The 27,283-nt window shown below is 34.4% G+C and overlaps 1 protein-coding gene and 1 pseudogene across 4 annotated transcripts in view; both read right to left on the reverse strand.

Annotated features, from left to right (window-relative positions):
• The window catches only part of CCSER1 (coiled-coil serine rich protein 1), a 1,345,367-nt gene that overhangs the window by 210,023 nt on the left and 1,108,061 nt on the right, over positions 1-27,283 (reverse strand). The window lies entirely within an intron of this gene.
• LOC121032443 (eukaryotic translation initiation factor 3 subunit E-like) lies at positions 17,350-20,564 on the reverse strand (annotated as a pseudogene).

Below are 27,283 nucleotides of genomic sequence, written 5' to 3' on the forward strand. Positions count from 1 at the left end.
TGCCAGTTATGGATCTGACCACATGCTTGTCATAAGAGTTCTAGTTATCTCATCTGACATCCCAGGGAGAAAATAGAAAGGGCTGGCAACAATGAAACTAAACTGTGTCATGCAAACTAAGAAATTATTTCCTTAAAATTCATGCACCCATGGAAAAAAATTACTATTATTTTTAACAAATAGCCACACGAGAAAATTTTATATACTGCATTTAGTCTCACATATTTTATATAATAACAGATGCTGAGAATAAATGCCATCCAAACCAAGTAAAAATGTAAGACATTTTTGCTATTCAAAACATTTCCTGAAATCATGCTAGACTTGCCAGGTCTCGCTTTAGAATGTCTGCCACACACAGAGTTCTCTATAAAATATTCAGAGCAACTACTTAAGGGCCAGTTCCAGGTGATGCCCCACAGGATAATAATAGATTCTGAGCATGAGATTCAAGGACATCCAACTTATAGGAAACAATAACCAAAAGATGAGAGCCAGGTAATATTGGGAAAACAAGTCATTGGAAGGTAAAGATGAAAATCCATGATATGGTAACATGTGAGAGTGGCCATGATGTTCCCTGTAAAGACAACATTATGAGGGAGCAGAAACTTTGACTAGGCAAAAAAACCTACTGGTAAAGAGAGATGGCAGCAAAAGTGAAAAGAGAAGCAGATTTCAGAACAGGGACTAGAGGAAGAGTGAGAGGAAAACAATCACAAGAAATGTTTAGGTTCCAATTCTATTGCCAGGGTGCTTGTATATTACAAAAAAAAAAAAAACCCAAAAAACAAAAATAAAACAAAAAACAAACAAACAAAAAAAACAAACAAAAAACCACCTTTTACCAGGAACTTCCATGAATATCATCCTTATAAAACCTAAAGACTCCAAATAATATATATGGCTTATATTTTGACTTTTTCTTTCTAAATTATGATCAATGCAAATTCAGTTACAGAATGACTTTCAATTACTAAGTAAATGCAAAAGCAAATAAAACATAGAAATCATATATGGCAATCATATTGTTTATTATGGTATTAATCATGAATGCTAAAACTATATTTTATATAGTATAAGATAAAGCAAATAGAGAACTCAATGATGAGCAAATATTATTAAGAACTAGAATATTCAACATGAGAGAAAGGAGATACAGATATAAGTTCAGTAAGAATATGTAAAAACTCTGTAGTTCAAATTTGAATTAAATCAATCAGTATGAATCAGGAGACAGAGGTGAATCTATTAAAAGAGATTAAATAAACATACCAATTAATTTCAATGGGCTCTATTTGGATCCTGGTTCAAATGCACTCTTAAAAAATAAGACTATTTGAAAAAAAAACAAAAAAAGAATAAGGCTATTTGAGAAGTGTGGATCCTGACTGAATATTTGGTGTTATTTAAAAAGTGTGGCTAAATATTCTTGGTGTGATAGTAATATTGTGATTTTTCACTCTCTCTCTCTCTCTCTCAAAATAAATAAATAAACTTTAAAAAAAAGTAAAATATCTCTAGATAAATGATATACTGTCAGGATTTGTTTCAAAAGACTTAGTAGGTAGAATAGGGAGAAGTTCAGAAGAAATATGATTGGTAATAAATTGATAACTGTTGAAGCCAGGTGATGCATATGTGGAAATTTATTACACTAGTTTTTCTACCTTTTATTGATATTTGAATTTTTTTTATTTAAAACATTGTTGGAATAATAAATTGCCAGAAAATGACAGGAATGGAACATATTTAAAAGCTTTTTAAAAACAGGAAGTGTCCTGTGAAGACAGCACCAAATGAAATTAAAACATTCATGCCTACTCATAGTAATAAACAAATAATTCATAAAAGGATGGAAAATTATGGTCTTATTAATCCACAACTTTGCATAAATTATACCAACAACACCATTTGCACATCCACTGAGAACTTGCTATGGGCTCAGCTGTGTTGCACTCTAGACTCATGTCAAAAAGGCAGACCAGAACATTAACTCCCTATGAAGGCTGCATTCTTGTGTTTATGGAGCTCTCCCATCCCAACCATCACAGAGTGGCCCCGTGCAAAGTGACTGGCATATAGTAGACATTCTGTAAGAGCTTATTAGATGAATTAATTAAGGAAAGAATAAATTGCTCAAATAAATATCACACTAACATTTCTTTGTGAATTACCATATTTGCAATTTGTTTTACAAATGTACGCGTTGTGAATTCAGTTATAAGGAGTCTGATTCTATTGAACCAAAACAAAACACAGTGATTATCGCATTGGTTTGCTAAAACCTTCTCTAAAGGAAATTTTATTTTAATTAAAATAGTCACCTACTGTGTATAGTAGGCTATGAAAGATACAAGATTTGATGTATTGTTAAAAATAATACTTTATGTTTGCATTTTACACAGGAAATCAAAATTATATAAGGCAGTTCATGATACATTTGCTAGAAAGGTACACACTGTTACATTATAGAGAATAAACAAAATTATTGCAACGAGCCAACAATGTCAAAAATCAGACCTTAACTATCCAATATCTAATTTAACAGTCAGCCAACCTCTTCACTACCCCCTCTTTGTCATTAATAACTCAACAAAAATGTATTGAGCATCCAAAATGAGTTCATTGTGTTAGTGAAGCAGTAAGCAAAACATAATCCTGTCTCTTGAAACATACCTACTAGTCTGCTGAGTCAGAAAAGGAATATTTGTATATGTATATATGTACATATATGTATATGTATACATGTACATATATGTATATATATGAATAGACAGACGGATGGATGGATACAGGCATCCATGCATGATTATATTTATTGTTTACTTCAAGTTAGCCTGTTTATAAACTACAGTGATATTCCTTCAATGACCCATAAATATATATGTGGGAAAACATTGAAAGCCTGTCTCAAATAACTAAAAATACTAATATCTTTTAAAGTTTATCAGCAGCAGAAATGCAGTGTTAACTTGACTCAAACACTAAATTTTAAATATAATAAACACTAAACTATGAATATAATTTGATGGAAGCAGAATACATTATTTACTATCTGCCCTATGGATATTATCTACCATTCGTCTCCTATATTGATACCAGGTTAACTTTATAATAGCTAGAAGATTCTTTTTGTGAGATTGAGGGTTATACTAATAGTCTTCTCTATCTTTGTACAATCTTGTTAAGGAAGACACATCAGAAGAAAAAATGAGAGTAAATGGTGATAACTGGAGTCATATTCACCTTATTACAAATACCTTCAAAATTTTAGGAAAATGCAATGAGTAATAGAAAATAATTATTTGACAAATCATAGGTAAAAACAGATTAATAACTTGAATTATGGATATTCTGCACTAGAAAAAGAAAGATCTAATAAAATATTTGAAGATGTTAACCCAGCAACTGTGTTAAAAATCTTTTTAGGGGGCGCCTGGGTGGCGCAGTCAGTTAAGCGTCCAACTTCAGCCAGGTCACGATCTCGCGGTCCGTGAGTTCGAGCCCTGTGTCAGGCTCTGGGCTGATGGCTCGGAGCCTGGAGCCTGTTTCCGATTCTGTGTCTCCCTCTCTCTCTCTGCCCCTCCCTCGTTCATGCTCTGTCTCTCTCTGTCCCAAAAATAAATAAAAAACGTTGAAAAAAAATTAAAAAAAAAATCTTTTTAGGGGCGCCTGGGTGGCTCAGTTGGTTGAGCGCCCGACTTTGGCTCAGGTCATGATCTCCCGGTGTGTGAGTTTGAGCCCCGCGTCGGGCTCTGTGCTGACAGCTGGAGCCTGGAGCCTGCTTCGGATTCTGTGTCTCCCTCTCTCTCCGCCCCTCCCCTGCTCATGCTCTGTCTCTCTCTGTCTCAAAAATAAATTAAAACATTAAAAAAAATTAAAAAAAAATCTTTTTAGACTAAACATGAGAAATAGTTCTCTATATTACATCATACAGTTAGGAACATGCTAAATGGAATTATTAATATACTTTTCTTTTGGGGTAGCTAATAACATTTATTAGGGGGAGTTGCCACAGGCTGCCAATCCCAGAAACACTTCCTCTCCAATAAAGTAAACAATAACTAAGCACTGGAAAGAATCCATCTAGTTACTAAAGTGTAATATAATTATATAATATCATGACAACATTTTACTTAAGATATAGAAGAATTTTTGTATCTCAAATAAAAACAAAGCTAACTTTTCATTTCAAACTGAATAAAATCTGCTACTGAATTATGCTATTTAAAACAAGGTTAGGGGCACCTGGCTGGCTCAGTCAGTAGAGCATGCGACTCTTGATCTCGGAGTTGTAAGTTCAAGTCCTATTCTGGGTGCAGAGATTACTTAATAAAATAAAATAAAATCTTTAAAACAAGGTCAAAATCACAAACCAAATTATAATTATATAAAGAGTGAATAGTAATATTGGTTTTGCAGTTGACTGTAGTAAACCTTTCTGCACAAAGATTATTCAGTTCTTATAATAATATATCATTTCTGAAAAGATCATGTGTATCCTGGAATCCATGGAGCTAAATTTAAAATATGTCAATACTGTACCAAAATGTGATGAGACATCAAGGAGACTTTCGGGTCTGACCAATGCACTAGACTAAAGACATGAATCAGGGGACTCTAGTAAGAATCTCATTTATGACATCCCTGTCTTCATCCAAAGTCATATGATCCCAAACTAGAAAGTCAGTTGTTTCTAAATTAAAGAGGGGAAAAAAAGAGATTGTTTCTTATCTGAAAAAAGTACTCCTGCCATTTAAACTGAATACAGCAATAAGATTTTGATCAAAAAATATATATGTGCATATACCTTAATTAATCTATCTAATGTATTCATTGACTCCTTTAATCAAAGAAAATGATGTAAATATATTTCAAGGGTACTCTTTCAAAAGCTGACTCTAAATGTGAATATTTTTTGAGCTATAAGTATTTGTCAGATACTGCTCTGTGCTATATTTATATAGCTTTACTTAATTAGACGGAAGGAAAAGAGGAGAAAACAGAGGACACTCTAAAGCAGCAGCAGCCTTCTTCTTGTGTTTGATTCATTCTTTGACGAGTTGGTTTAGTTACTGAATCAGCTATTTTGCCAGTTTTTTCCTTAGTTATCTTTGGAAACTTCATATTTCATGTCTTCTCTTCCTCATATTTTGTGTCATTCTTTTACCTGTACATATTCTATACTTCAGTCACTCTAGATTATTTCTATTTCTAATTCAATTCAACAAAATTTTATTGACATTAAGTCATTCTGATACATGTAAACCATAGGTCATGTATTCAAGAATTTTATAGACTCCTAACTCTATAGTATTATGCTAGAAATATCTTTTGGGGTATGAAAGAGAGTATTTGATTTACCCTGACTTCTTGAAGAAAATGATCCCTGAATGAAAATTGGTTGGAAAAATAGGAGAGTACCTTGTGACTGATAAAGAGAGAACACATCAGGCATATGAAAATTTCTTGAAAGCCTAAGGCGGATATCCAGGATTGATATGATGACACTCTGAAACCAAACTTAGATTTTTTTTTTTTTAAATGATAAGTATAACAGTCCCTTTCAGAAGTTCACACTGCAGTCAAGTACATAACTAAATGCAATTCAAGGTCTGAAATTTTCTTATCCCAGATATCCTTATGGATATCTCCCTCAATTTTTTTTTTCAGATCTCTTCTCAGAGATTCCTTCCTTAACCGGAATTATAACAGCCCCAAATCCTGACTATGATTTATATTTCTTTCTATAATTCTTTACTACTTGATATAACATATACTTATTCATTTAATTTTTGTTCTCTGCATCCTACCACTAGAATACAAGGTTTGTGAGAGCAGGAAATTTGTCTAGAGAAGTGCTTGACTTGTATTTAAATGCTCAACATTTTTTTTTTTTTAATGATGCATGAACAAATGCTAGTCTTCACAGCAAAAACACTTCAGGCTCTCCAAATCCATGTTCCAAATCAGCATTGGCTAGTGTTCTTCTCATAGATATCCCTCTTCCCTGCTAATATACCCTTCACTCTTTACATATTGCCTCTGTTAATAAATCCTCTACCCTCTCATATATCCATGGAAACACATTCCATTTCCACCATACCCTACATATTTTTAGTTCTCCAGGCCTGATGATTCTTATTCCAGAACATCTCCTAGATCTTTATTACTTATATCCATTCCCTCTGGTGCTATGCTGCTGAAGGCTCCAACCATCTCTCAGCAATAGTCTTTCTCTGTAATTTTTTTTTAATTTAAAAAATTGTTTTTTACTCTTTATTTTTTCAGAAAGAGAGACAGACAGACAGACAGCGTACGAGTTGGGGAGGAGCAGAGAAAGAGGGAGACACAGTGTCTGAAGCAGGCTCCAGGCTCTGAGCTGTCAGCACAGAGCCCCACACGGGGCTCGGGCTCAAGAACCGTGAGATCATGACCGGAGCAGAAATCGGATGCTTAACCAACTGAGCTACCCAGGCATCCCTGTAATTTTTTTTTAATTTAACTAATTTAGGAACTTTCTGCCAATGTTGCTTGTTCTAATCTCCCATGCCTCTTGTCCATTCTTCTTTCTGTACCAGGAAGTATCTTCCTAGAGTAAAATTCATACCATGTCACTTTTTCTAATGATTTGTGCTAGACCATAAAAAATACCAAAACTCCTCACACTTTTTAGATTTAGTGAATGTCTCAATATACATTTTAGCAAAGTTAATAATAAGAAATATATAAGTAATTTCCTTCTTTCAGCTAATAAAATGTATATGTAAAATATTAGTTTCCTGCCTAGTATCTCCTAAACTCTCGGTAAAGGCCACTTTCCCCTTCTCCATGATAAAATTTGGTGTCACATTTCTAGATTTTGCTTCTTAAGACTTAGCTTAAATACTCATCATCTTGAAAAACTTAAAGCATCTTATTAACTTCAACATTAACTTCATCTTAAATGAATCCACATAGTCATACTGTTTGAGTCAGTCTTTCAGTATATTAAAAATTCCCAGCTCATATGTAACCTGCTTAGTTCTCAGCAGACAGGAATTTGTTAGCTTATATAGATGAAATGTCCAATGAACAAGAAAAGCTGGACCAAAAAGTTAAATATTCACTTTTCTCCTCTCTCCCTCTGTCCCTCTCTTCATCCAGACTTGTGTCATGATCTTTCTAAATCAGTCACTATAGCTATGGCCCTCTCATTGACTGAGCCTGAGTTATGGTGCCTATAGCTCAGTGAGTGAGCCCCATCCAAAACAAAGGGACCTGGAGTAAGTGAAGAAATGAGTCACCCCAAGAGGGTGGCTTGATATAAGAATTACAGATGTCCACTACATTTATTAAACCTGAATGGTGTCTGACATATGCAATTTTTCTTCTTGAACTGGGGTGGAACCCAATTTTATTTGTTTTATTATTTGCTGCTTGAAGGTTGGTCTCTAACATATTCCTGTTTTTATCCTCAGCACATAACACAGCACATTAAGAGTACTCTTAATGTCTATTGAGTTTAAATACATTTTTCATATTGTCTTTATGCACATTTACTCATTTGTTTATCAGAAGAAATCTGAAAAAAAAAATGGCAATGACACGTTTATTTCACAGACACAGTGTAGAGAGGTGTCGTTCTCACACATCAAAAACACAGCATAATCAACTCTAAAACCGAGAATTTCTCAGTACTCTTTCAATTTCACACTCCACAATGCCACTGCATGACAAATCATTATGTATGACACTTTTCCTTAAAAGTAGCACAGATTGTGTGATGAGATGACACTGAGTTTGAGTTTTGCCCCCTGAAAATGTTCTGATACTGTGACCGTAAGAGATTTATTAACTCTCCTAACTGGAGTATCCTCATTTGTAAGTAGGGATAAGGTCAGCACACATCTTAAAGTTTGTTTGGGGCAATGAAAATAGATCATGGAAGTTCGCACTGTTTCTAGCACAAAGATGACATTCCTTCAAGTGATTCCACTAGCACTGAAATTACCACCACCATCACCACAACCCCTGCTAGTGCTACGATGACTACTAATCTTGTTGATGTGTACGGTTGGACATGAAGATTATGCACCAGTAATTAGCATCATGTTATTTCCCCAAACAAAATCAAAATTGTTTTGGCTTTCATCATTTCACTATAGCAGAGCAAGACTGCTCAGCCATTTTTAAAGGGGTGCCCCCCACCCCCCACCACTCTGCAACCTAATTAGGAGCTCTGAGATCCTGACAGCCTTAGATGTTGTTGTCTATTATTAATCACAATCAATGCTTCCAATTTACTATGAATTTACCTTTAAGAAGAAGTAAAACAACATTATTCTAAAAGAATTCAATATTCATATAGTTTTAATAGTAGCAGCCTTTGCCATCATATGTGTAGAAGTTATTGTTTCCCATTAGATACTGAGTTCGCCTTGGCTTTGCTGTTGCTCCCCAGACCTTCACATTGGCTCCCTCTCCCTTTATTCTTGTCTCCGTGGAAGAATTTCTTGATTACCCTATCTGATACAGATTTTTTTTTAATTTTTTTATGTTTATTTATTTTTGAGAGAGAGATAGAGCACAAACAGAGGCAGAGAGAGAGGGAGACATAGAATCCAAAGTAGGCTCCAGGCTCTGAGCTGTCAGCACAGAGCCTGATGTGGGGCTCAAACCCACGAACTAGGAGATCATGACCTGAGCTGAAGTCGATGCTTAACCAACTGAGCTACCCAGGCGCCCTGATAGAGCTTTTTCTGTCTTCCCATACACTATTTAATTTTTCAACCTAACAATATTACCTGATTGTACATTATTGTTTGTTTATAGAGTACCCTCCCATCTTCCCACTAGATACCAGCTCCAAGAGAAACATTATGCTTTGTTCACTTCCGTGTCTCCAGTGGCCAGAGGAGTGCTTGGCACATGGTAGATTCTCAATAAATTTTGTTCCTTTAGGTGAATAGCCTTTCAAATGGTTAACTCCTTGTTACACATCATATTTCTCATAACGGACAATTATACCTGTTACTATCAATGTGCAGCGTCAATTATTTAGTCTAAGAAACCAGTATTGACCGTGTTATGTGGAATTGTATAACCATTGTATGACCATTATAATGTATTTCTTTTTTTTAAATAAAACTTCCTAAGCCCATTATAAAATGAGCAATGTTGTTAAATTAAAAAAAAAAAAAAAAGAATTGGTAATCTTTACAGGAGAATCAAAAGTATTCAAGCATATAAATCACTATATAGCTCTTATCAAATCATATCTACTGTTTCAAGGTGACTTTATGCCATTGGTACTTAAGTGTTTCCCACTGCATTTGAGCTAGTCAGAATATAGTCATCATTTATATTATGGGTAATTAATAAATAGAGTAGAATATGTTGGGGGACTCACCAAATTATTAATTTCAGATTAACAAACTCAAAGAAAGGGCACTTGGAACAAAAATGGAACAGATATTTTCCCTATAAACTGAAATAATGGAAAAATAACATTATTATAATACCATACATTTAAATTAATTTAAAACATAATTTGGTTTAAGTTTGTTCCTAATATTTTTCCTATGAGAATTTGAAACTTTTAAAAATAAGACTATACCTAAGATGATCAAAGGGAAAAAATATCCCCATATTTCATTTTCTCAAGTGATTTAATAATATAATTTAAGGTTGACATAACTTGTCACAGTATATTACAACATTCATTCATTTTTGAAGTAAACATTGTATGTCAGAATCTGTTTTATACCTCAACAAATAGTACTTAGTGCTCACAAGAATATTAAACAAAACAAAGTCTTTACTCATCTCAATACCAACGAAAGAAACTCAGAGATTAAGGATTTTTTAAACCAAAATATAGTAAAAAATTAATATTATTTTAGCAAATAAGTATTAGAATTACGGTGGCAGTTTAACAACCTCCTAGCCATATTTTTTACTTATATATTTAAGTAGGAAAGAAAGTATGAAGTAAATTCAGTATTGTGTATCACTCATGTATCGTTTTAAAATAGCTTGGCCAAGGGGCGCCTGGGTGGCGCAGTCGGTTAAGCGTCCGACTTCAGCCAGGTCACGATCTCGTGGTCCGCGAGTTCCAGCCCCGCGTCGGGCTCTGGGCTGATGGCTCAGAGCCTGGAGCCTGTTTCCGATTCTGTGTCTCCCTCTCTCTCTGACCCTCCCCCGTTCATGCTCTGTCTCTCTCTGTCCCAAAAATAAATAAACATTCAAAAAAAAAATTAAAAAAAAAATAGCTTGGCCAAGAGAACAAAAAAAATATATTATGTAGATGGTATCAGGAAGGAAATATTCTCTACCTTGTGAATTCTCTTTCTGCCTTCAATTCAACACAGGGAAGTAAACAACCAGAAGACACTTCACCTCAGGCCCATCGAAAGCACGGAGTTCCATGACAAATGGCTTTAAATTGCATTTAAAACAAGATGGAGTATAAATAAGTGCATGCATACAAAATCCGTATAAAAGTCCCTCAAAATCCTGTGGCTTTGAACACTGTGGAATTTTTACTCTTTAGTAATAATTTCTTATTTTCATACATACATCTTACATGTAGCTTATTTTATTTTCCATATAAAACAGTAACATTATGTATTCTATCAGGGCAATTTTTTTCATGTTATTGAAACCAACTATTAACACTATAACACTGCAACATTATTAACAAAGTAGCCTAGGGTGGCTGGGTGGCTCATTTGGTTAAGCACCCAACTCTTGGTTTAGGCTCAGGTCATGATCTCTCAGTTCCTGAGTTCCAGCCCTGCATTGGGCTCCGCACTGGCTGTGCAGAGTCTGCTTGGGATTTTCTCTCTCTCTCTCTTTCTCTCTCTCTTTCTTGCTCTGCCCCTCCTGCACTCATGCTGTCTCTCTCTCAAAATAAATAAAAATAAAACTTAAAAAAATGTTTAAAAACAAAACAAACCAAAAACAAACAAAAAAACAAAAAACAAAAAACAAAGTAGACTATTGTGCCATAATACCATCAAATATTTTTTTAAATGGCAATATAATTAAGTCTTGAATTTACAAAGCAATATGTATTTCTATATTCATTAGTATTAGTAGTATTTTTCAACTGTCCTAAATCTCAAACTGACTTTTATGTATTTGTCAATGTTTATGCTATCCATGTCCTTTCGGTTAAGTTTTTAAACTGCAAAAGTGCTCAAACTGAACAGTAAATGTGAAAATAAACAAACAACCTTTTCTTCCACTATAAGAAAAATATTCATAAATGCTATCTATAGGGCATTTTTCTCTGGTAACAGTTGCTTCCTATGGTTATATATCAGTTAATAGTCCTTTTCTGCTTATGCCAGAAAAGGCATTTAAATAATACTGAGAAGAATTCTAATATCTTCAAAAACTTTTTAAACTTGTAAAAATGACAATATTCACATGAGCTTTCATGTTTCAAGTGTATTATAACAACAACTTGTGTGTAATTTATATGTTTAATTTTTCATTGTAATGGAAACAAATATCTGAACACTTCACCCAAATGAAAACTGGTAGGCTCAGGTCTAATTTATTTTGCCATATATTTTATTACAGAAATGCAACAGAAAGGCTTTTTTTTTTATACACAAGAATCACTTTTCATTAATATTCTATGCAAAGAGAAGAAAGTTAGCTAAACCAGAAAGAACCATCAAGCAGATGAAGTGGGATTATATTTCAGTTAATGAAAAAGGAGTTAAATACAATTTAAGTTCTTTTATTTTTTTAATTCTTGTTTAATGTATTTATCTTAATTTTTTTAATGTTTAATCGCTTTTTGATAGAGACAGAGCATGAGTGGAGGAGGGGCAGAGAGAGAGGAAGACACAGAATCCAAAGCAGTCTCCATGCTTCCAACTGTCAGCACAGAGCCCTTTACGGGGCTCTAAACCACAAGCCGTGAGATCATAACCCGAGCTGAAGTCTGATGCTTAACCGACTTGGCCGCCCAGGCACCCAATTTAAGTTCTTTTAAATGTTTATTGAGCACATACTGTGTTCCAGGTGTTATTCCAGGTGCTAAAATGGAGGACAAGGCAATTTTCAGAAGAAATTTGGCAGAAGAGGGGAGCCTGGGTGGCTCAGTCGGTTATGCGTCCCATCGACTCAGGTCATGATTTCACAGTTCATGAGTTCGAGCCCCACATCAGGCTCTGTGCTGACAGCTCAGGGCCTGGAGCCTGCTTCAAATTCTCTGCCTCCCTCTCTCTCTGCTCTTCCCCCACTCATGCTCTGTCTCCCTCTCTCCTTCAAATATAATTAAAACATTAAAAAAAATTTTAATAACAAAAAAAGAAATTTGGCAGAAGAGAAAAAGTGTTAATTTTTATTTTTATTTTTATTTTTTTTTACTATCAAGTCGGCGATATTTTACTATAGTAAAAACATTTGGCTATAAAATTGTAATACATATTTAAAATGTATTATTTAAAACTTCACTTTTTTTAAGTTTATTATTTAGAGAGAGAGAGAGTGCACACGTACATGCAAGGGAGGCGCAGAGAGAGGGAAAGAGACAATCCCAATCAAGAGTCAAACACCTAACCAACTGAGACACCCAAGTGCCCCTATTTAAAATATATTATTTCACAAGATGTTAACTAATTCAAAAATCCTCACTATCTTTTATTAGCTTGCAAAAGCACCCAGATGTCATTTACTTGGGTACATTTGAAAGTGTACTAATTTGTTACTTTGTTCAGATAAGGAAGTAGGGAATAAACCAAGATGTTTGAATAACAACATAAATGCATGAAAAGCATGAATCAAATAATTCTTGTTCATGGAAACCAAATAAAATGAATAAAAGAAAGATGTGTTTATCAGTGGGGAAAGTGTTTAGGGAAAGTACATGTAACTATGCCTGGAAATAGGGCATTATCACCTACATGTGATTGATAATATTAGAAGAATATATGAAATCAATTTTAATGAGTTATATGTGTAGAACTCTATGCTGAGTCAAGAATTTCTTGTCAGGTGATGAGAATAATAGAACTGAATCATTAACATAAAATGCTGAATAATCTATCTTCTGTTTCATTTTGTTTTAATGGGAACAAAATGGAGAAGACATGTCATACATATGGGGTGACCTGAGAAACTTCAATATATTTAACAGTGGTAAAAATATACTTCAATGCTTATATTTTGCTGACTTTTTAAGGTATTAGCACTTACCATTTGAATACAGCTGTATGAAATAATGGTTAATACATCTAGCTATATATCAGGCTGCCAAGGTTTAAATTGTACCCTGTTTCTCATTTAACTCTAGGACCTTATTAACTTAGTAAGCCTCTCCAGGTTTCTCTTTCTTCATCTAGAAATGAGTATGGTAATGTTAACTATCTTATAGTGTTGCTGTAAATATTAAAAGTGTTGAGCACCTGGGTGGCTCAGTTGGTTAAGCATCTGACTCCTGTTTTGTTCAGGTCATGATTTCCTGGTTCATGAGATCAAGCCCTACATCGTGTTCTGCGCTGACAGTGTAAGGCCTGCTTGGGATTCTCTCTTTCTCTCTCTCTCTCTCTCTCTCTCTCTCTCTTTCTCTGCTTCTCCCCCAGTCTCACACTCTCTTTCTCAAAATAAATAAACATTCAAAAGTGTTAATACATGTTAAATGCCTATGGCGGTGCTTGACACAGAGTTAATCTTCTAAAGTTTAATTATTTCTATTACATATTTCTTTTGTATCATTGCTTTTCTCTTACCACAGAGATAATAAACCTTAAATATTAAGTCAAATGTTCATATTTAAGGCTTATTATCTCTGCTGTAAGAGGAACACTAGATACTGTGCACTAAACTTCTCAGAATAGTTGTGGCTTTATATAATAATTAAAATATTAAAATTATATTCCCCCAATTTTTCCACTTTTAGGGCCTAAGTCTTTGTTAGTTTCTTCCCCTCTAATAATAAATTTATTTTAAAATCATTCATCTTAAATCACAACATTTCTCTACAATACCTAAAAATACTGTTCTTATGTTTTACTTTATCTTTCACACAAACAAATAGCTACTTAGGGACTTAGATTTGGGAACATTTGATGATAATATGAGTCAATATAGATTTAAAGGCAGGCTTCGGATTCCATATCAAAAATTTGAATTCTGACTCCAATTCTTATGTGTCCTTAGGTGAGCTACTTATTTGAGAATTTACTTTCTGTAAAATGAGACCCTATTATAAACTCTGCAAGCGTATTGTGAATATCAAATAAGAAATGTTCACAGCTTGCTTGACACTCTTCTTGCTTGGTCTCTGGGATATAGTAAACACTATTAATAAGTACTAGATGTATTTATTAAAGAATAAAACAAAAGTGAACATATTATTAATTGGCAAAATTTATGTTTTCTTTCTACAGAAATTTATCTAAAGATCTTCAGCTAAATTTACTTAATGAAGGTTTTTAATCATTGGATTTTAAGCCTACTCACTTTTATGCCATAAAACAGGTGAATTTATAGAAATGCAGAATTAAAATTTTCTTCCTGGTAAGATTTAATTTTATCCTTCCCTCTTATCCTGTGCCCTTTCCTACTTTAATGTAGACTCACAAGAATATTAAACATAATCTGAAAAAGACATACAATGCCAAAAGCAAAGTAAAAATCTTTATAATTGCCAAATGAAAGAAATGTACTCAGGAACTATCATTTTATTCTAAATACATACCCTAAATATTAAAGGGTACTTTCAATTGTATTCAGTTTTATCTACCAGAAAATATTAAAACTAGTTTTAAAAATAACTGTAGTTCATTATATTCTGAACCTAAAAATTAGAACTTTTTAAAATCCATAGTTCTTTGTAGTGCCAAGCATATCACCCTATATTGCTGTATTCAATCCACAGTTGAGAAAAGAAAAAAAATGCAGAATTATTCAGTGTATATTTTGCTTCCCATTGATAACTATGCCCTTTTGTAGTTTTCAATTATAAAGAGGTAATTATGAAAATAAAATAAAAAACTAAGTCACCCTGGAAAGCAATGATATAAAAACAAAGCCAAAGGACTGGACTGAAATCGTTTTAATAAACTTTGTAAATGTTGAGAATAAAATAGTAGAAGACAGAAGAATGAAATCACAGCCCAGCCCTCTGAGATCTGGGCTGCAAATTTACCACGCTACTCCACAAGTCATTTAATATTTTCATTAAAATGAAAAATTTAACAGGAGTTTCAATTATGTCCATTATGCCCAGGAGACCAACTTTTGAAAGTAGGCCAACAGATCTTGACTAACTGATAAAAGCTAAATGGTTTTTTATATTAATTGTACATTATTAAAGCCAGACAGAAATACTTAAAAGAAATTTAAACTGATCGGGTTCCATTTCACTGAGTTCCCACAAGTTCATATTCTGGTACCCACTGTGAATTGATATAGAAATTCCTGTGTATGAAATAAAAAGATAACGTGAAATCAGAATCTCAAGAAGTGCAGAATTAACAATAAAAAAGATGAACACACTGCACACTTTCCATTAAATTAGGGCACCAGGATAAGTTATGATTCTTTATAATAACTTATCAAAGTATGGCAAAAGATAGTTTGTATAACTTGATGACTTACCAAATTAATGGCATTTTAAGATAAATTTTTTCTCTTTCTTATGAACACATAATTTTCTGAGACAAGTAAGAACTAGGCATTTAAGAAACTGAACATTATAATCCTCAAATTAATGAAGTCATATATGTTATCCTTGAAGACTACAGCAGATAACTATTGTTTTTCTCAGCTAGCATCTAATTATCCTTCATGAAACCATATCCTAGTTTCCCTCTGAGGGAAAACATTCTTCCTCACATTTAATTCAAAAATATTTTGTGGAATTCACTTATACTTAAATCAGGACTACCATTTTGTTAAGCACTGTGATTGGTTCACTAGTGTATATTTATGCTATCAGAACCAAAAGAACACCATGAGCCTTCTGCTGTGGGTACTGGGAATGAAAAAAAGTAGTACTTGCCTTTGGACAGAAATATGAAGGATGTGGGATGTTTCAACTACTGCTGCCATGTTCTTACCATGCAAAGCCGGAGACTGGAGTCTAACACAGCAAAAAACGGAGCCAGGACATTAAGAGATGCCAAAAATTGAGAGCTCTGTTTATTTCTAAATACAGCTGCCTCAAGGCAGCCCTACTCCTAACATTCACTCTGATTAAGCAACTAGGACTTGGCTTTCTCTCACTTACAGAAAAATTTGATTCAAAAACAAAACTTCTTAAATGATCCACAAAAAAAAGGCTCTATATAGGAATAATTTAAATTAATTAATTAATATGCTCATTAATTTAATTTAATATTTACTACCTATCCATTAGGTACAGCAAGTACTAATAATACTAATAATACTAATAATACTGGTAATACGGCAAGTACTAAAACCTGATTTAGAATCCATTTTGAATGATTTTATCTTTCATTTTTTTTTCCCTAGGACATCAAGTCTTCTTAAAACAAAGATGTACTCACCTGATATAATTTGAAGATTCCTAAACCAAAATAATTTTAGCACTGAAATAGAATTCTATAGGATAGAATACTTATAGAGGACTCAAAGATAAATGTTACTTCTTTTCAGTCATGTTTGATATACTGACACTACATAAAATGTCATCTCCATAAAATGTCTCATTACATGGAAACATCAAAACAAATTAGTCATGAGTTAATACAATTTTTCAGAACTGGTTGGCTGACTAGATAGATTCCTTAAAAACAAAACAAAAGAACAAAAATAGGAATAGTATCTTATGGTACAATGAATAATTTGTTTATTAGGTAAAGCATGAACTCTGGGAGAAAAGCTGGGCTTAATATCTACCTCTAACAGTTACAATATCATGACTTTGTTGACTTTCTTAACCTTTTAAGGCATTATTCTCTCATTTGTAAAGGGAATAAAATCACGCAAACTGTATGTATTTTGTAAGGATGTATGTTGTAAGGAATATACAGCATGTAGTATGTGACCTGATAAATAGTTATCATCCAATAAATATTGGTTTTAAAATTACTATCAAAATAATGTAATATTAGAATAAGTTGGGAGGTTTGAGAGAAAAAAACACAAACACTGAAATAAAAAATAACCTGGCTTAATTTTTCTCATGATTTCAGTAATTTTTAAATTATTTTGTACTTGGACGCTTATTATATTCTTTTCTTTTTTTTTTTGAAACACAGCCAATTTTATTCAAATTCCCCAAAATTTATACTCAATATGTTGTTTCTAAAATGTATATCATCCTTTATATAATGATTTTATTATTTCATCTTTATTTTATAGTTTTTTCATCTTGTCTTCTACAGTTCTTCAACAGAAGCCAGAGTCCTGCGTTGCCCAGTTAGGAGCCTCTGACCTACTATTCTAAGTTTCTTCTCAATATTCATGGCCAATATCTGATTTCTAAATGAAAGACTTTTGGTCTTTTCAGTCACTTGCTGATAGGGTAAGACTGTATTGTTACCCAAAACCACATGACCTAATTCAGAATCAATCTTGGTATCCAGTCTAGCATTTCTGATCAAATTTACAATCCACCTTTCTTCTGGAGTCATGTATCTTCTGGAGGTTGTCTGCCAATACGTTAATGATGATACACTCACTGGTGGATGCGACAAAAAGTCTCAAATATGAAGAGATGAGCATTTTCAATGAAATCCTCAAGACAAGCCACCAAGAAGTCATTCACAAGTCCTGATTCACATTCAGTTTGTTCTGAGTCCCATTAAAGTCAAAGTTAACATGAAAGCAAGCATTCAACAAATTCTGTAATTAGGTCTTCATATGTGTAAGACTCCTGTTGAATAACTTTTTTTTTTTTAATTTTTTTTTCAACGTTTATTTATTTTTGGGACAGAGAGAGACAGAGCATGAACGGGGGAGGGGCAGAGAGAGAGGGAGACACAGAATCAGAAACAGGCTCCAGGCTCTGAGCCATCAGCCCAGAGCCCGACGCGGGGCTCGAACTCACGGACCGCGAGATCGTGACCTGGCTGAAGTCGGACACTCAACCGACTGCGCCACCCAGGCGCCCCTCCTGTTGAATAACTTTAACCAGATCTTTTAGCACCATTCAGTGTTTTCAAATATCTTTGCTGTGAACGGCTGTAGTCAAATAGCATAGAAAATATGGATGCATTGTTTGAATTGCTTTAAGATACTGTGGCTGGTAAAGGAAGAGATCAGTAATGTTATCACACCCTTTGGGTGGTTGACGAAAACAGAGACCAGTGGATGGCCATGTTTGCTCTTGAAGAAACTCAAGTAGGGGAACTCACAGAATTATTTCCTATGGTCTCTTTTAATCATGTAAGGTCTTCCGTAGCTGTATCCCAATTCTGCATTATGATCTCAAAGGCCAGTTTTCCCCAGAGTGAACTCAAAGCATTTTTATCTGTTGCTGGAACCAACATTCCAGCAAGTAAGTAAAGATACTCTGATGCTCCAGAATAATTCCCACATTCATATTGGAATCTTGCAGACCTGTAGAGTATATCTAAATATTCCTGTCTAAAACTATGCTTGTCCTCTGTGTAGTCAAACAGCATCTAACCATCTGATTGACTGCACCTGCCTTGTAGTTTCTGGATCTTCAAACATCTTCACAATTGGTTCTGTTTCTGCCCAAAGCTGTTTCAGTTGTATAACCACTGTGGTTCTTTTCTCTCTCAAAGTATGTGGAATATCATCTGAATAAAGATTTTTGTATGTATCCATAGCAAAGTATACCTTGCTGGTATCACTGAGAAAATCCCTTGTATTTCCCTTGTAATAATTCTTTTTTTCATTATATATCTCTTTTATGGATAGAAACGAGCAGTGGAAAGACTAGATGCAGATCCAAAAAGTGTATGATGCGATTAGTCAAGTCGTATTCCACCATTTTGTCAAGGAAAGGGTCATTTTATAATTATTTCTTTAAAAATTTAGAGAATTAAAAATTTAGCACCATTCTTAAAATATTTAGAATTATTGCACAATTGAGAAAATGCAACTATATTGAAATCAACTTAAAACAGATTATTTTCTTTAATATTGCCTTTTCTTGACATTATCTTTTTAAGTATGACATACAAGAAACTTATTATATTACCAAAGCTGTGAAGCACTGATGGAGTCCAAAAATCAAAGAAAATTTTTTAAAAAGATAGTTCTCAAACTCTTTTTATGGTATGATGGGGAAAGCAGAAGAAAAATTGAATGGTAAATGAATAGTAGTCTTCAAGTAAATGCAATATTTTTGGTCAAAATGCCTGTTTTTCAAAAGACTGCCAAGTGGCACTTAAAAAGTTTGTGCTTTATTAGGACAGATAAAAATTTATATTTAAAGGCAAAAGTACATTTGCCTGTGGACATCACAGGGAATTTTGATGGTTTCCAGTTTTCTGATCTTTACTTTTGGGAATATGCTAATAACATTTAACCAGAGAAATACTGAAAAATTGCATTAACTGTTTCCAACTTCTATGTGAAGTATTTTACATTATTTAATGTGCAGCATTTGTTCCAATTCTTACCTACAAGCCAGTCATTATATGTAAACTTAGATTTTAAGTGTGTTTTAACTTATTTAACATAATTACATTTTGATCTTATTTCAAGGCATTTTAAGAGATTTTAAAACTTGTGCTTCCTTTTTTGTTCTTCTATTAATTATAATAGGTCAACTTGTTTATGTGGTCATTTATCTTGCTATTTTCACTGCCCTCACCTAATTTCTAAAAAAGTATCACATGATGACTCTTGAACTTTGATTCTTCCAGAATTAGAGTTGTTTTCTTAATGCCCAAAGCCATGTCCCAAGGGACAATTCTCTGGCCTTTTATGATACGCTTTAAAGAATCTGAAATAGAACGATTTTCAGTGCATATTGCTATACCCTCCTTCATAAGGCTAGCGCATGCCTTGCACAGAGGATTCACCCTATGTTTTGTAGCATTGCCACTAATAAAACTCTTGTATTCTCAACTTAGCTTTTGTAATAAGTGTTATAATATGTAATGGCAGACAGCATAGCCCTGGCTGCAAAGGCTGCTAGGGAAGTCTAGGCTGGAGAGAAAGAAGGTTCAGAAACAATATGGAGAGATTTACAAAACTCATCCAGGTAATAAGATTATCTACCTACAGGGTAGAGTCAGCATTCAATCCGAAGGGGCTAAACAATCTTTAATCTGATCAAGGCTATTCTCAAGGGATTTAGGGGGAATAGAAGGACAAAGCCATTGGGTTTGGTTAGGTGCTTAGAGACTGGACCTAAAATATTGAAAATATTGTTTTTATCTCACCTCCACCACCACACACACCTCCCTGCTATGTAATTTAAAATTTATACAGTAACAAACTTGAATACAGTCTTTAAAAAGTACGGGGTCTCCCATCATGAGTTAATTTTTTTTTTAATATAAAATCCTCATACATTAGTAACTTTACAAAAAGGCATAATCTGGGGTGCCTGGGTGGCTCAGTCATTTGGGCGTCCGACTTCAGCTCAGGTCACGATCTCCCCGGTCTGCGAGTTCGAGCCCCGCGTCGGGCTCTGGGCTGATGTCTCAGAGCCTGGAGCCTGCTTCCAATTCTGTGTCTCCCTCTCTCTCTGCCCCTCCCCCGTTCATGCCCTGTCTCTCTCTGTCTCAAAAATAAATAAACGTTAAAAAAAAAGTAAAAAAAAAAACAAAAAACAAAAAAACAAAAAGGCCTAATCTTCTCCCAGAGAATGTTGAAAAAAAATCTCCCTAGTTTTTGAGAGTGTCTGTGTTTACAGCTATCATGATTGAGGAGGAAAAGCCTGTAGGAACAGAACAAGATGGTTTTATCCAGGTTCACCCGGCTGGAGCTTAGAGTCCAAATTCAGACTCAGAAATAATCCAGAATAGGAATGAGGAACAAGGTGAATGCAAAAGGGCCAGCAGGCAAACCAGTCAGAGTCATCAGGGGTGAGGTGAAGCTGCAGCCCAAGTTCACAAGATAGAAACGAACAACTGGACATCAAAACAGAAAAACAAAGCAGATTGCTTTCAGACATATTTCTTAAAGGGCTAGGCTGTCTAATACACTTCCAATTTTGATAAAGAACTAGACAGGGTTAATTCTATCAGATACAGCCTTTAGTAACATAAGGTAGTTAGACAAGACTTGACACAGTAAGAGAATATGCTTCTTTTGTATATAACCTGGCATCAATGTCTGTGTGTTAATTAGGAAACTTTACAGTGGATATTCATATATCAGAAATAAGCATTCTTTTTCAAACATTTATTCAGTTCAAATAAATTCCTTTAAAAACATTTGTCTTAATTTTTCAAGAAAGATAGACTCTCTTCTCTTAACATCATTACAATAGCATCAGCAATCTAAACTTGACTTTTTCTAAAAATGGAACACATTTTATAATTGTTAGAAAACTAACATCTGTCTCTTGTGAGGAACTGTAATTACTATGATCATCAACGTAATTGTGTAACAATTTCTATGAAAAAGGTACTACAAATGACCCTGTTTTAAATCAAGTCCATATGTACTTTATTTACATTTTTTAAATAAGGGGATGCATCCATATAGCTAATAAGGGAAGGCATTCAATATATTCCTTTTTTTAATGTGTGTTTATTTTTGACAGAGAGAGAAGGAGAGACAGAGCATGAGTGGGGGAGGGGCAGAGAGAGAGGGAGACCCAGATTCAAAGCAAGCTTCAGGCTCTGAGCTGTCAGCACAGAGCCCAACTCAGGGCCCGAACTCACAGAATGAGCGATCATGACCTGAGCGGAACTCAGACGCTCAACCGACTGAGCCACCAGGTGCCCTCAATATATTCCTTAATAATTAAATCAACACAAAATACTATATTACACAGGCACTAATAGTTTTCTTTGATGGTAGAAATTTAGAGCTCAGTTAAGTTTAACATTATGTTTCTGCAATTTTGAAGGCAGATATTAATTTCAATAGTAATATAGTAATATTTTTATGAAAATACAAATCTAGAAGCCTTATTCCATCTTAAACTCTAATTACAAAAAAAACCAGTTATTATTCAATTAATATTGACAATCTCTTTGAAATATGTATGATATCAATCAGCTTAGGCTTTAAGCCCTTTACGTCATGTCATTTTTTTTAAGTTTATTTATTTTGAGAGAGACAGAGACAGAATGGGGAGAGGGAGAGACAAGAGGCAGACACTTAACTGACTGAGCCCCCCAGGTGCCCCTTATGTTATGCCAGTTTATCTGAAAAGTTAGTCTATTCCATATCTTCTCCAGTGAAAGTACTGAGTCTTGACTGTATATAAAAAGCATTTTATCAAAGATATTCCTTACATTAATTATGCCTCCAGTTACAGCAGTTTATTAAAGGAAAAGACAGACTCGATTTTGGCTCAGGTCATGATCTCAGGGCTCGTGAGTTTCTGAGCGCTGCATGGGGCTCTACGCTGACAGCATAGAGCCTGCTTGGATTCTCTCTCTCTCTCTCTCTCTCTGCACCACCCCTGCTCACATGTGGCAAAATCTCTCTTTCTCAAAATCAATAAATAAACATTTTTTTTCCCAACGTTTATTTATTTTTGGGACAGAGAGACACAGAGCATGAACGGGGGAGGGGCAGAGAGAGAGGGAGACACAGAATCAGAAACAGGCTCCAGGCTCTGAGCCATCAGCCCAGAGCCTGACGCGGGGCTCGAACTCACGGACCGCGAGATCGTGACCTGGATGAAGTCGGACGCTTAACCGACTGCGCCACCCAGGTGCCCCAAATAAACATTTTTTAATTGTATAAAGGAAAAGACATAGCATAGCAAATACCAGGCTATCTTTTTGTGCAGTAGTAGCTAAGTACTAAAGATAAATGATTTTATTGACCAGCTCTATAGGATTAATTGATTTATAGATTATTAAATACTTGCATCTCATCAACTTCTATCAATAGGTAAAGATAAGTTCTAATTTTCAAACATACTCTTAGTCAAAGTAGAGTAAATGATACACATGCAAGGTGCACAGAAATAAAATGCATATATAATTACTCTTGGGCTGTATGTGTTAAAATGTAACTTGATGAAATAGAGATCTTAACAACAGTTAATGAATGTGTATAAACACAAACACCATTACAGTTGAATTTCAAATCTGTTCTTCTCTTACTATGTACACACACCTTCTTCCTTTATCCTCAGCTATGTTATATAAAAGTATGGCTCTGCTGAATTTGCTCTTTTCAATCTGCAACCAAAGCTATGAATAATAGAAGTAGGGGGGTGGGAATGAGAACACAGCGAATGGGAAGTAAAATATGGCCAGAAAATGATTTTGTGATTTTTTATGTATGGTACGTTGTGAAAATGTATCCACAACTCAAACGACTTTGCATCATTGGCAGTGATGGTCGCATATTGGCAATCTTTCTTGTCTTTTTAAACTCTGAATCAATTCCCAGTCTACATGATTTAAGCATGTTTATGTCCCTGTTTCTTTGTGATGCTGCTAAAGAAATTACCACCATTGTCCACAATCACACTCAGCCTGACAGCTTCAATGCTGTCTTTCTTCACCTGAAATTTTTTCCAGCTTTTCCTATAGGCATAAAACCAGTACCACTGAGAGAAGTTCTCATTTTTTCTCTTTTTGCTCATGTTGTGGATAATTGTTATAATGCTCCCTCTGTGCTTAGTCAAGGGAAACAATTTCCACTCCATTCCCTATGAGAGAAAGATCCCTTTCTCTAACCCTGCCTTATTTATTCCCCCCAACAGAATGAATAGAATGAGGGACTGTCTCATTCATGACATTGGGAAAATGCCCAATATGAATGCCCTGCTTACTCCTTTTGGTCCTCTCTCCTCTCCTTCAGACCGCCCTTCCTGATGTGTTTTCCCCTTGAACAATAAACTCCCAGGGAATTGAGGGAGGCCAGGGAGTGAGGATGGCTGCTTACTCTGTAACAGGGTAGGGGAGTTCACATACGGGTGGGGTGGGGAAATAGTACATTTTGGCCTCACTTTCTCCCTGTGACTCCTCTCCAGCTTTATCTGACCTTTACCTCCTTTACCGTAGGAACTATTTTCCTACTGGCTTAGAACACTTATAGCCTATGTAGAATATGGGGGCTCCAGGCTTAAAAATCCCAACTCAGAAATGAGTATTCTAATTCCCGTGATATTAGAAAGAATACATACTACTTTTCCTCAGAATAACACCAGTCTTTCAACTAAAAAAAAAAAAAATAAATAAATAAAATAAAATAAAATAAAAGATTACAGAGGCAGCTGGGAGGTTTAGTTGGCTAAGTGTCCGACTTTGGCTCATGTCATGATCTCGAGGTTCATGAATTCGAGCATTACATCAGGCTCACTGCTGTTGGTGCAGAGCCCTCTTGGGATCCTCTGTCCCTCTCCCTCTTTCTCTGCCCCTTTCCCACTCCTGTCTCTCTCTTTGTCAAAATAAATAAATAGACTTAAAACATACAAAAAATAAATTTAGAAGCCTTATTTCATCCCAGTGGGAAAACCCTTAGGGTAGATTCAAGATGCACTGAAATTTTTTTGATTTTACATTCTTTCACATTCCAGCTCATGTTGGTTTTTATCTACCTGGTAAGTATATCTTCCCCAGTAAGTGTGTTTTACATGTGAAAGAAACAAGAAACAGATATAATCTCATTATAGAGAAACCAACACACACACATATATGACTGGATACAAAAACTGTCCCACTCAACTACATGTCACACACACATGAAAATGCATTTGTTTGTCAACAGAAATTAAATGGTGCATATCTATTCAGACTTCTCTGATCAGTAAAAAGTGTTTTCTACCTTGCTTTGTATGGTTTTTTGGGGTGTGTGTGTGTGTTGTTCTCCTTTTAACTTCCTCTTTAGGCTGATTTTGGATAGCAGCAACTGCTTTCCTCATGCCTCCCCACCCAAAACTGCAAACTATACAGTACATTGCATGTAGATGTTTATTGAATATTTTAATTTATTTAATGTATTAAGAAACACATCCAAGGAAAACCTTATGGATAGACTTATAGGCAAGACCCAGGCACACGTTCCCTGAGAAGCATGTGAAATTGAGATAACTATGATGCTGAATAAAAGACTGGGTTTAAGAAGGTATGAGCAAGTAACATTTGATTAGAAATAAAGAGACTTGGAATAAATACGGGGGTACAACTGTCTAACAAAGTCGCCCCAGGATTTTGGCATTAAGCGTGCAGAATCAACATTCTCAGTAATCTCATAGAATAGCTATTCCATTTTCTCAAAGTTTTCATTACTTAATTTATATAAACTTTGGACTATTTTAAAATCACACTGAATATCCTTTCAATCTAATTCTTTTAAGTTGCTAAATTGTTTGATTTAACTCAGAAAAATCCTAATTTAAAATTTAGTGCAATGGTTAGATTGTGCTTATTTTCCGAAACACATGAATAACTTCTCAGTAATTGTTTTACCTCTGTTGTCAGTAAAATTTATTTTAAATGCAGAAAGGCTGCCACTTAATCTATTTTAAAAACTAATATGAAATGTTTTAATGTAATCACTCAAACCTAAGTTCAATCAATCAGAAAACAGTTCATTCTGCCTTGCTCTTTTGTAATTCATGTGTTATTTTCCTATAATATCAGATCCCAGCTCCTAGTTAATAGCTAAATTTAATCAGTTGTTTTAAACTATAAATTTCTTAACAGTATTATACAAATTACACATGTAAATTGCATTATTGTTATTATATAAATGATGACATCACTTATTTATATACATGATAGCATCCTAATTAAACTGGGTATATGTGATTATTTATTTGAACTCAAGGTGGTGTTCTACCTTACTCCACTTCAAGAACTGAAAGTTATGATTGAAGAAAATAGGAGATACAACATAATGTGAAGGTAAATTGAAAAATGAAAATCCGCATTGTGTTTTAGCCTTGATAATGGAAGGAAGGAGGGAGAGAGGGAGAGCAAATGAACATAATAGTAACATGATCTTTGCCTTCAGACTAAAAAGGAAAAAATGTTTTACAGATAGCGAGAGTCCTTCCCAGAGTTTATGATGCTTTCCTCAGCAAATAAGTTGATTGCAAGTGAATGATTTTTCAGGTTACATAACACTTGCAACTCTAGAAGACAACTCACATTTCCATTCTGAAGAGTTCTATGATAAACAAGTTATTTTATCTGATATACAGTGACAGATGATTAAGATAGTGCATTATACTGTATTCAGAATTCTTTTTTTCAAGACTATCAATCCAACCATAATGGTATGTTATAAAAGCATGTACACTCGGACAATTCCTCTCATAACAATAGCATTCCAAATGTTTCTGCAGATGTTTGGTGAAGATTGCTTTTGTGACAAGAATGGATGTTTAGATGCTTATAAGCATAAAAATCTAACATAAGAACAAGGAGAAACAATCTCCCACGAGAGTTAGATTTGTTCCTCTCAAGCAGTTTGGAACTGAAGTTTCAACGTGGAACATTGAATCTTAAGCTTTTATACATATTACAGAATAATGTATATTATATCACCATTTTTAATGGAGCAGAGAGAGTATCTCTCCCAAGAAACAAAGCTTTATTTTACTTTACAGGAAAAATGTCAAGACTTTACTATATAAAAAGTGGGTTCAGATTCCACTCAGTTATTTAGCAGCATGGCAATAGACAATGGGACTATAAACTAAATAAACAGTATAAAAAGTTGATATTCCACCAACCTGTATTTGCCCATTAAAGCCACTGTTAAGCCTGATGGACATTGCAACTGCTAATACTCTTACTGTTTATTTCCTACTTCCTTCTGTAGCATTATAATAAGTAATCACAATTGAGGCAAAGCGTTCTCCCTTTTTTTATTGGAACATACAGAATCTATTATATGCGACTATTGAAAAGTTTTTATATGAAAAACAAAACTTTCCAATAGCTGCATAACAAAAGGAACTAGAGACTCTGGTACCTAGAGAATTACAGATGCATTAATGATTATTTTCCATTATTCCAGTGTATTTATTCTTACATACATCCTGTTCCTAAATGACTTAAAGTTAACTTAGTATTTACATCAAAAATTTTCCATATTTTTAAAGTTTTTACTTCAATTCCAGTTAGCGGAGGGATAAGATGGCGGCGTAGAAGGACGCTGGGCTCACCACGCGTCCTGCTGATCACTTAGATTCCACCTACACCTGCCTAAATAACCCAGAAAACCGCCAGAGGATTAG

Source organism: Herpailurus yagouaroundi, unplaced genomic scaffold, assembly GCF_014898765.1.
Source record: "Herpailurus yagouaroundi ecotype Mexico unplaced genomic scaffold, PumYag 28, whole genome shotgun sequence".
Lineage (NCBI taxonomy): Eukaryota > Metazoa > Chordata > Mammalia > Carnivora > Felidae > Herpailurus > Herpailurus yagouaroundi.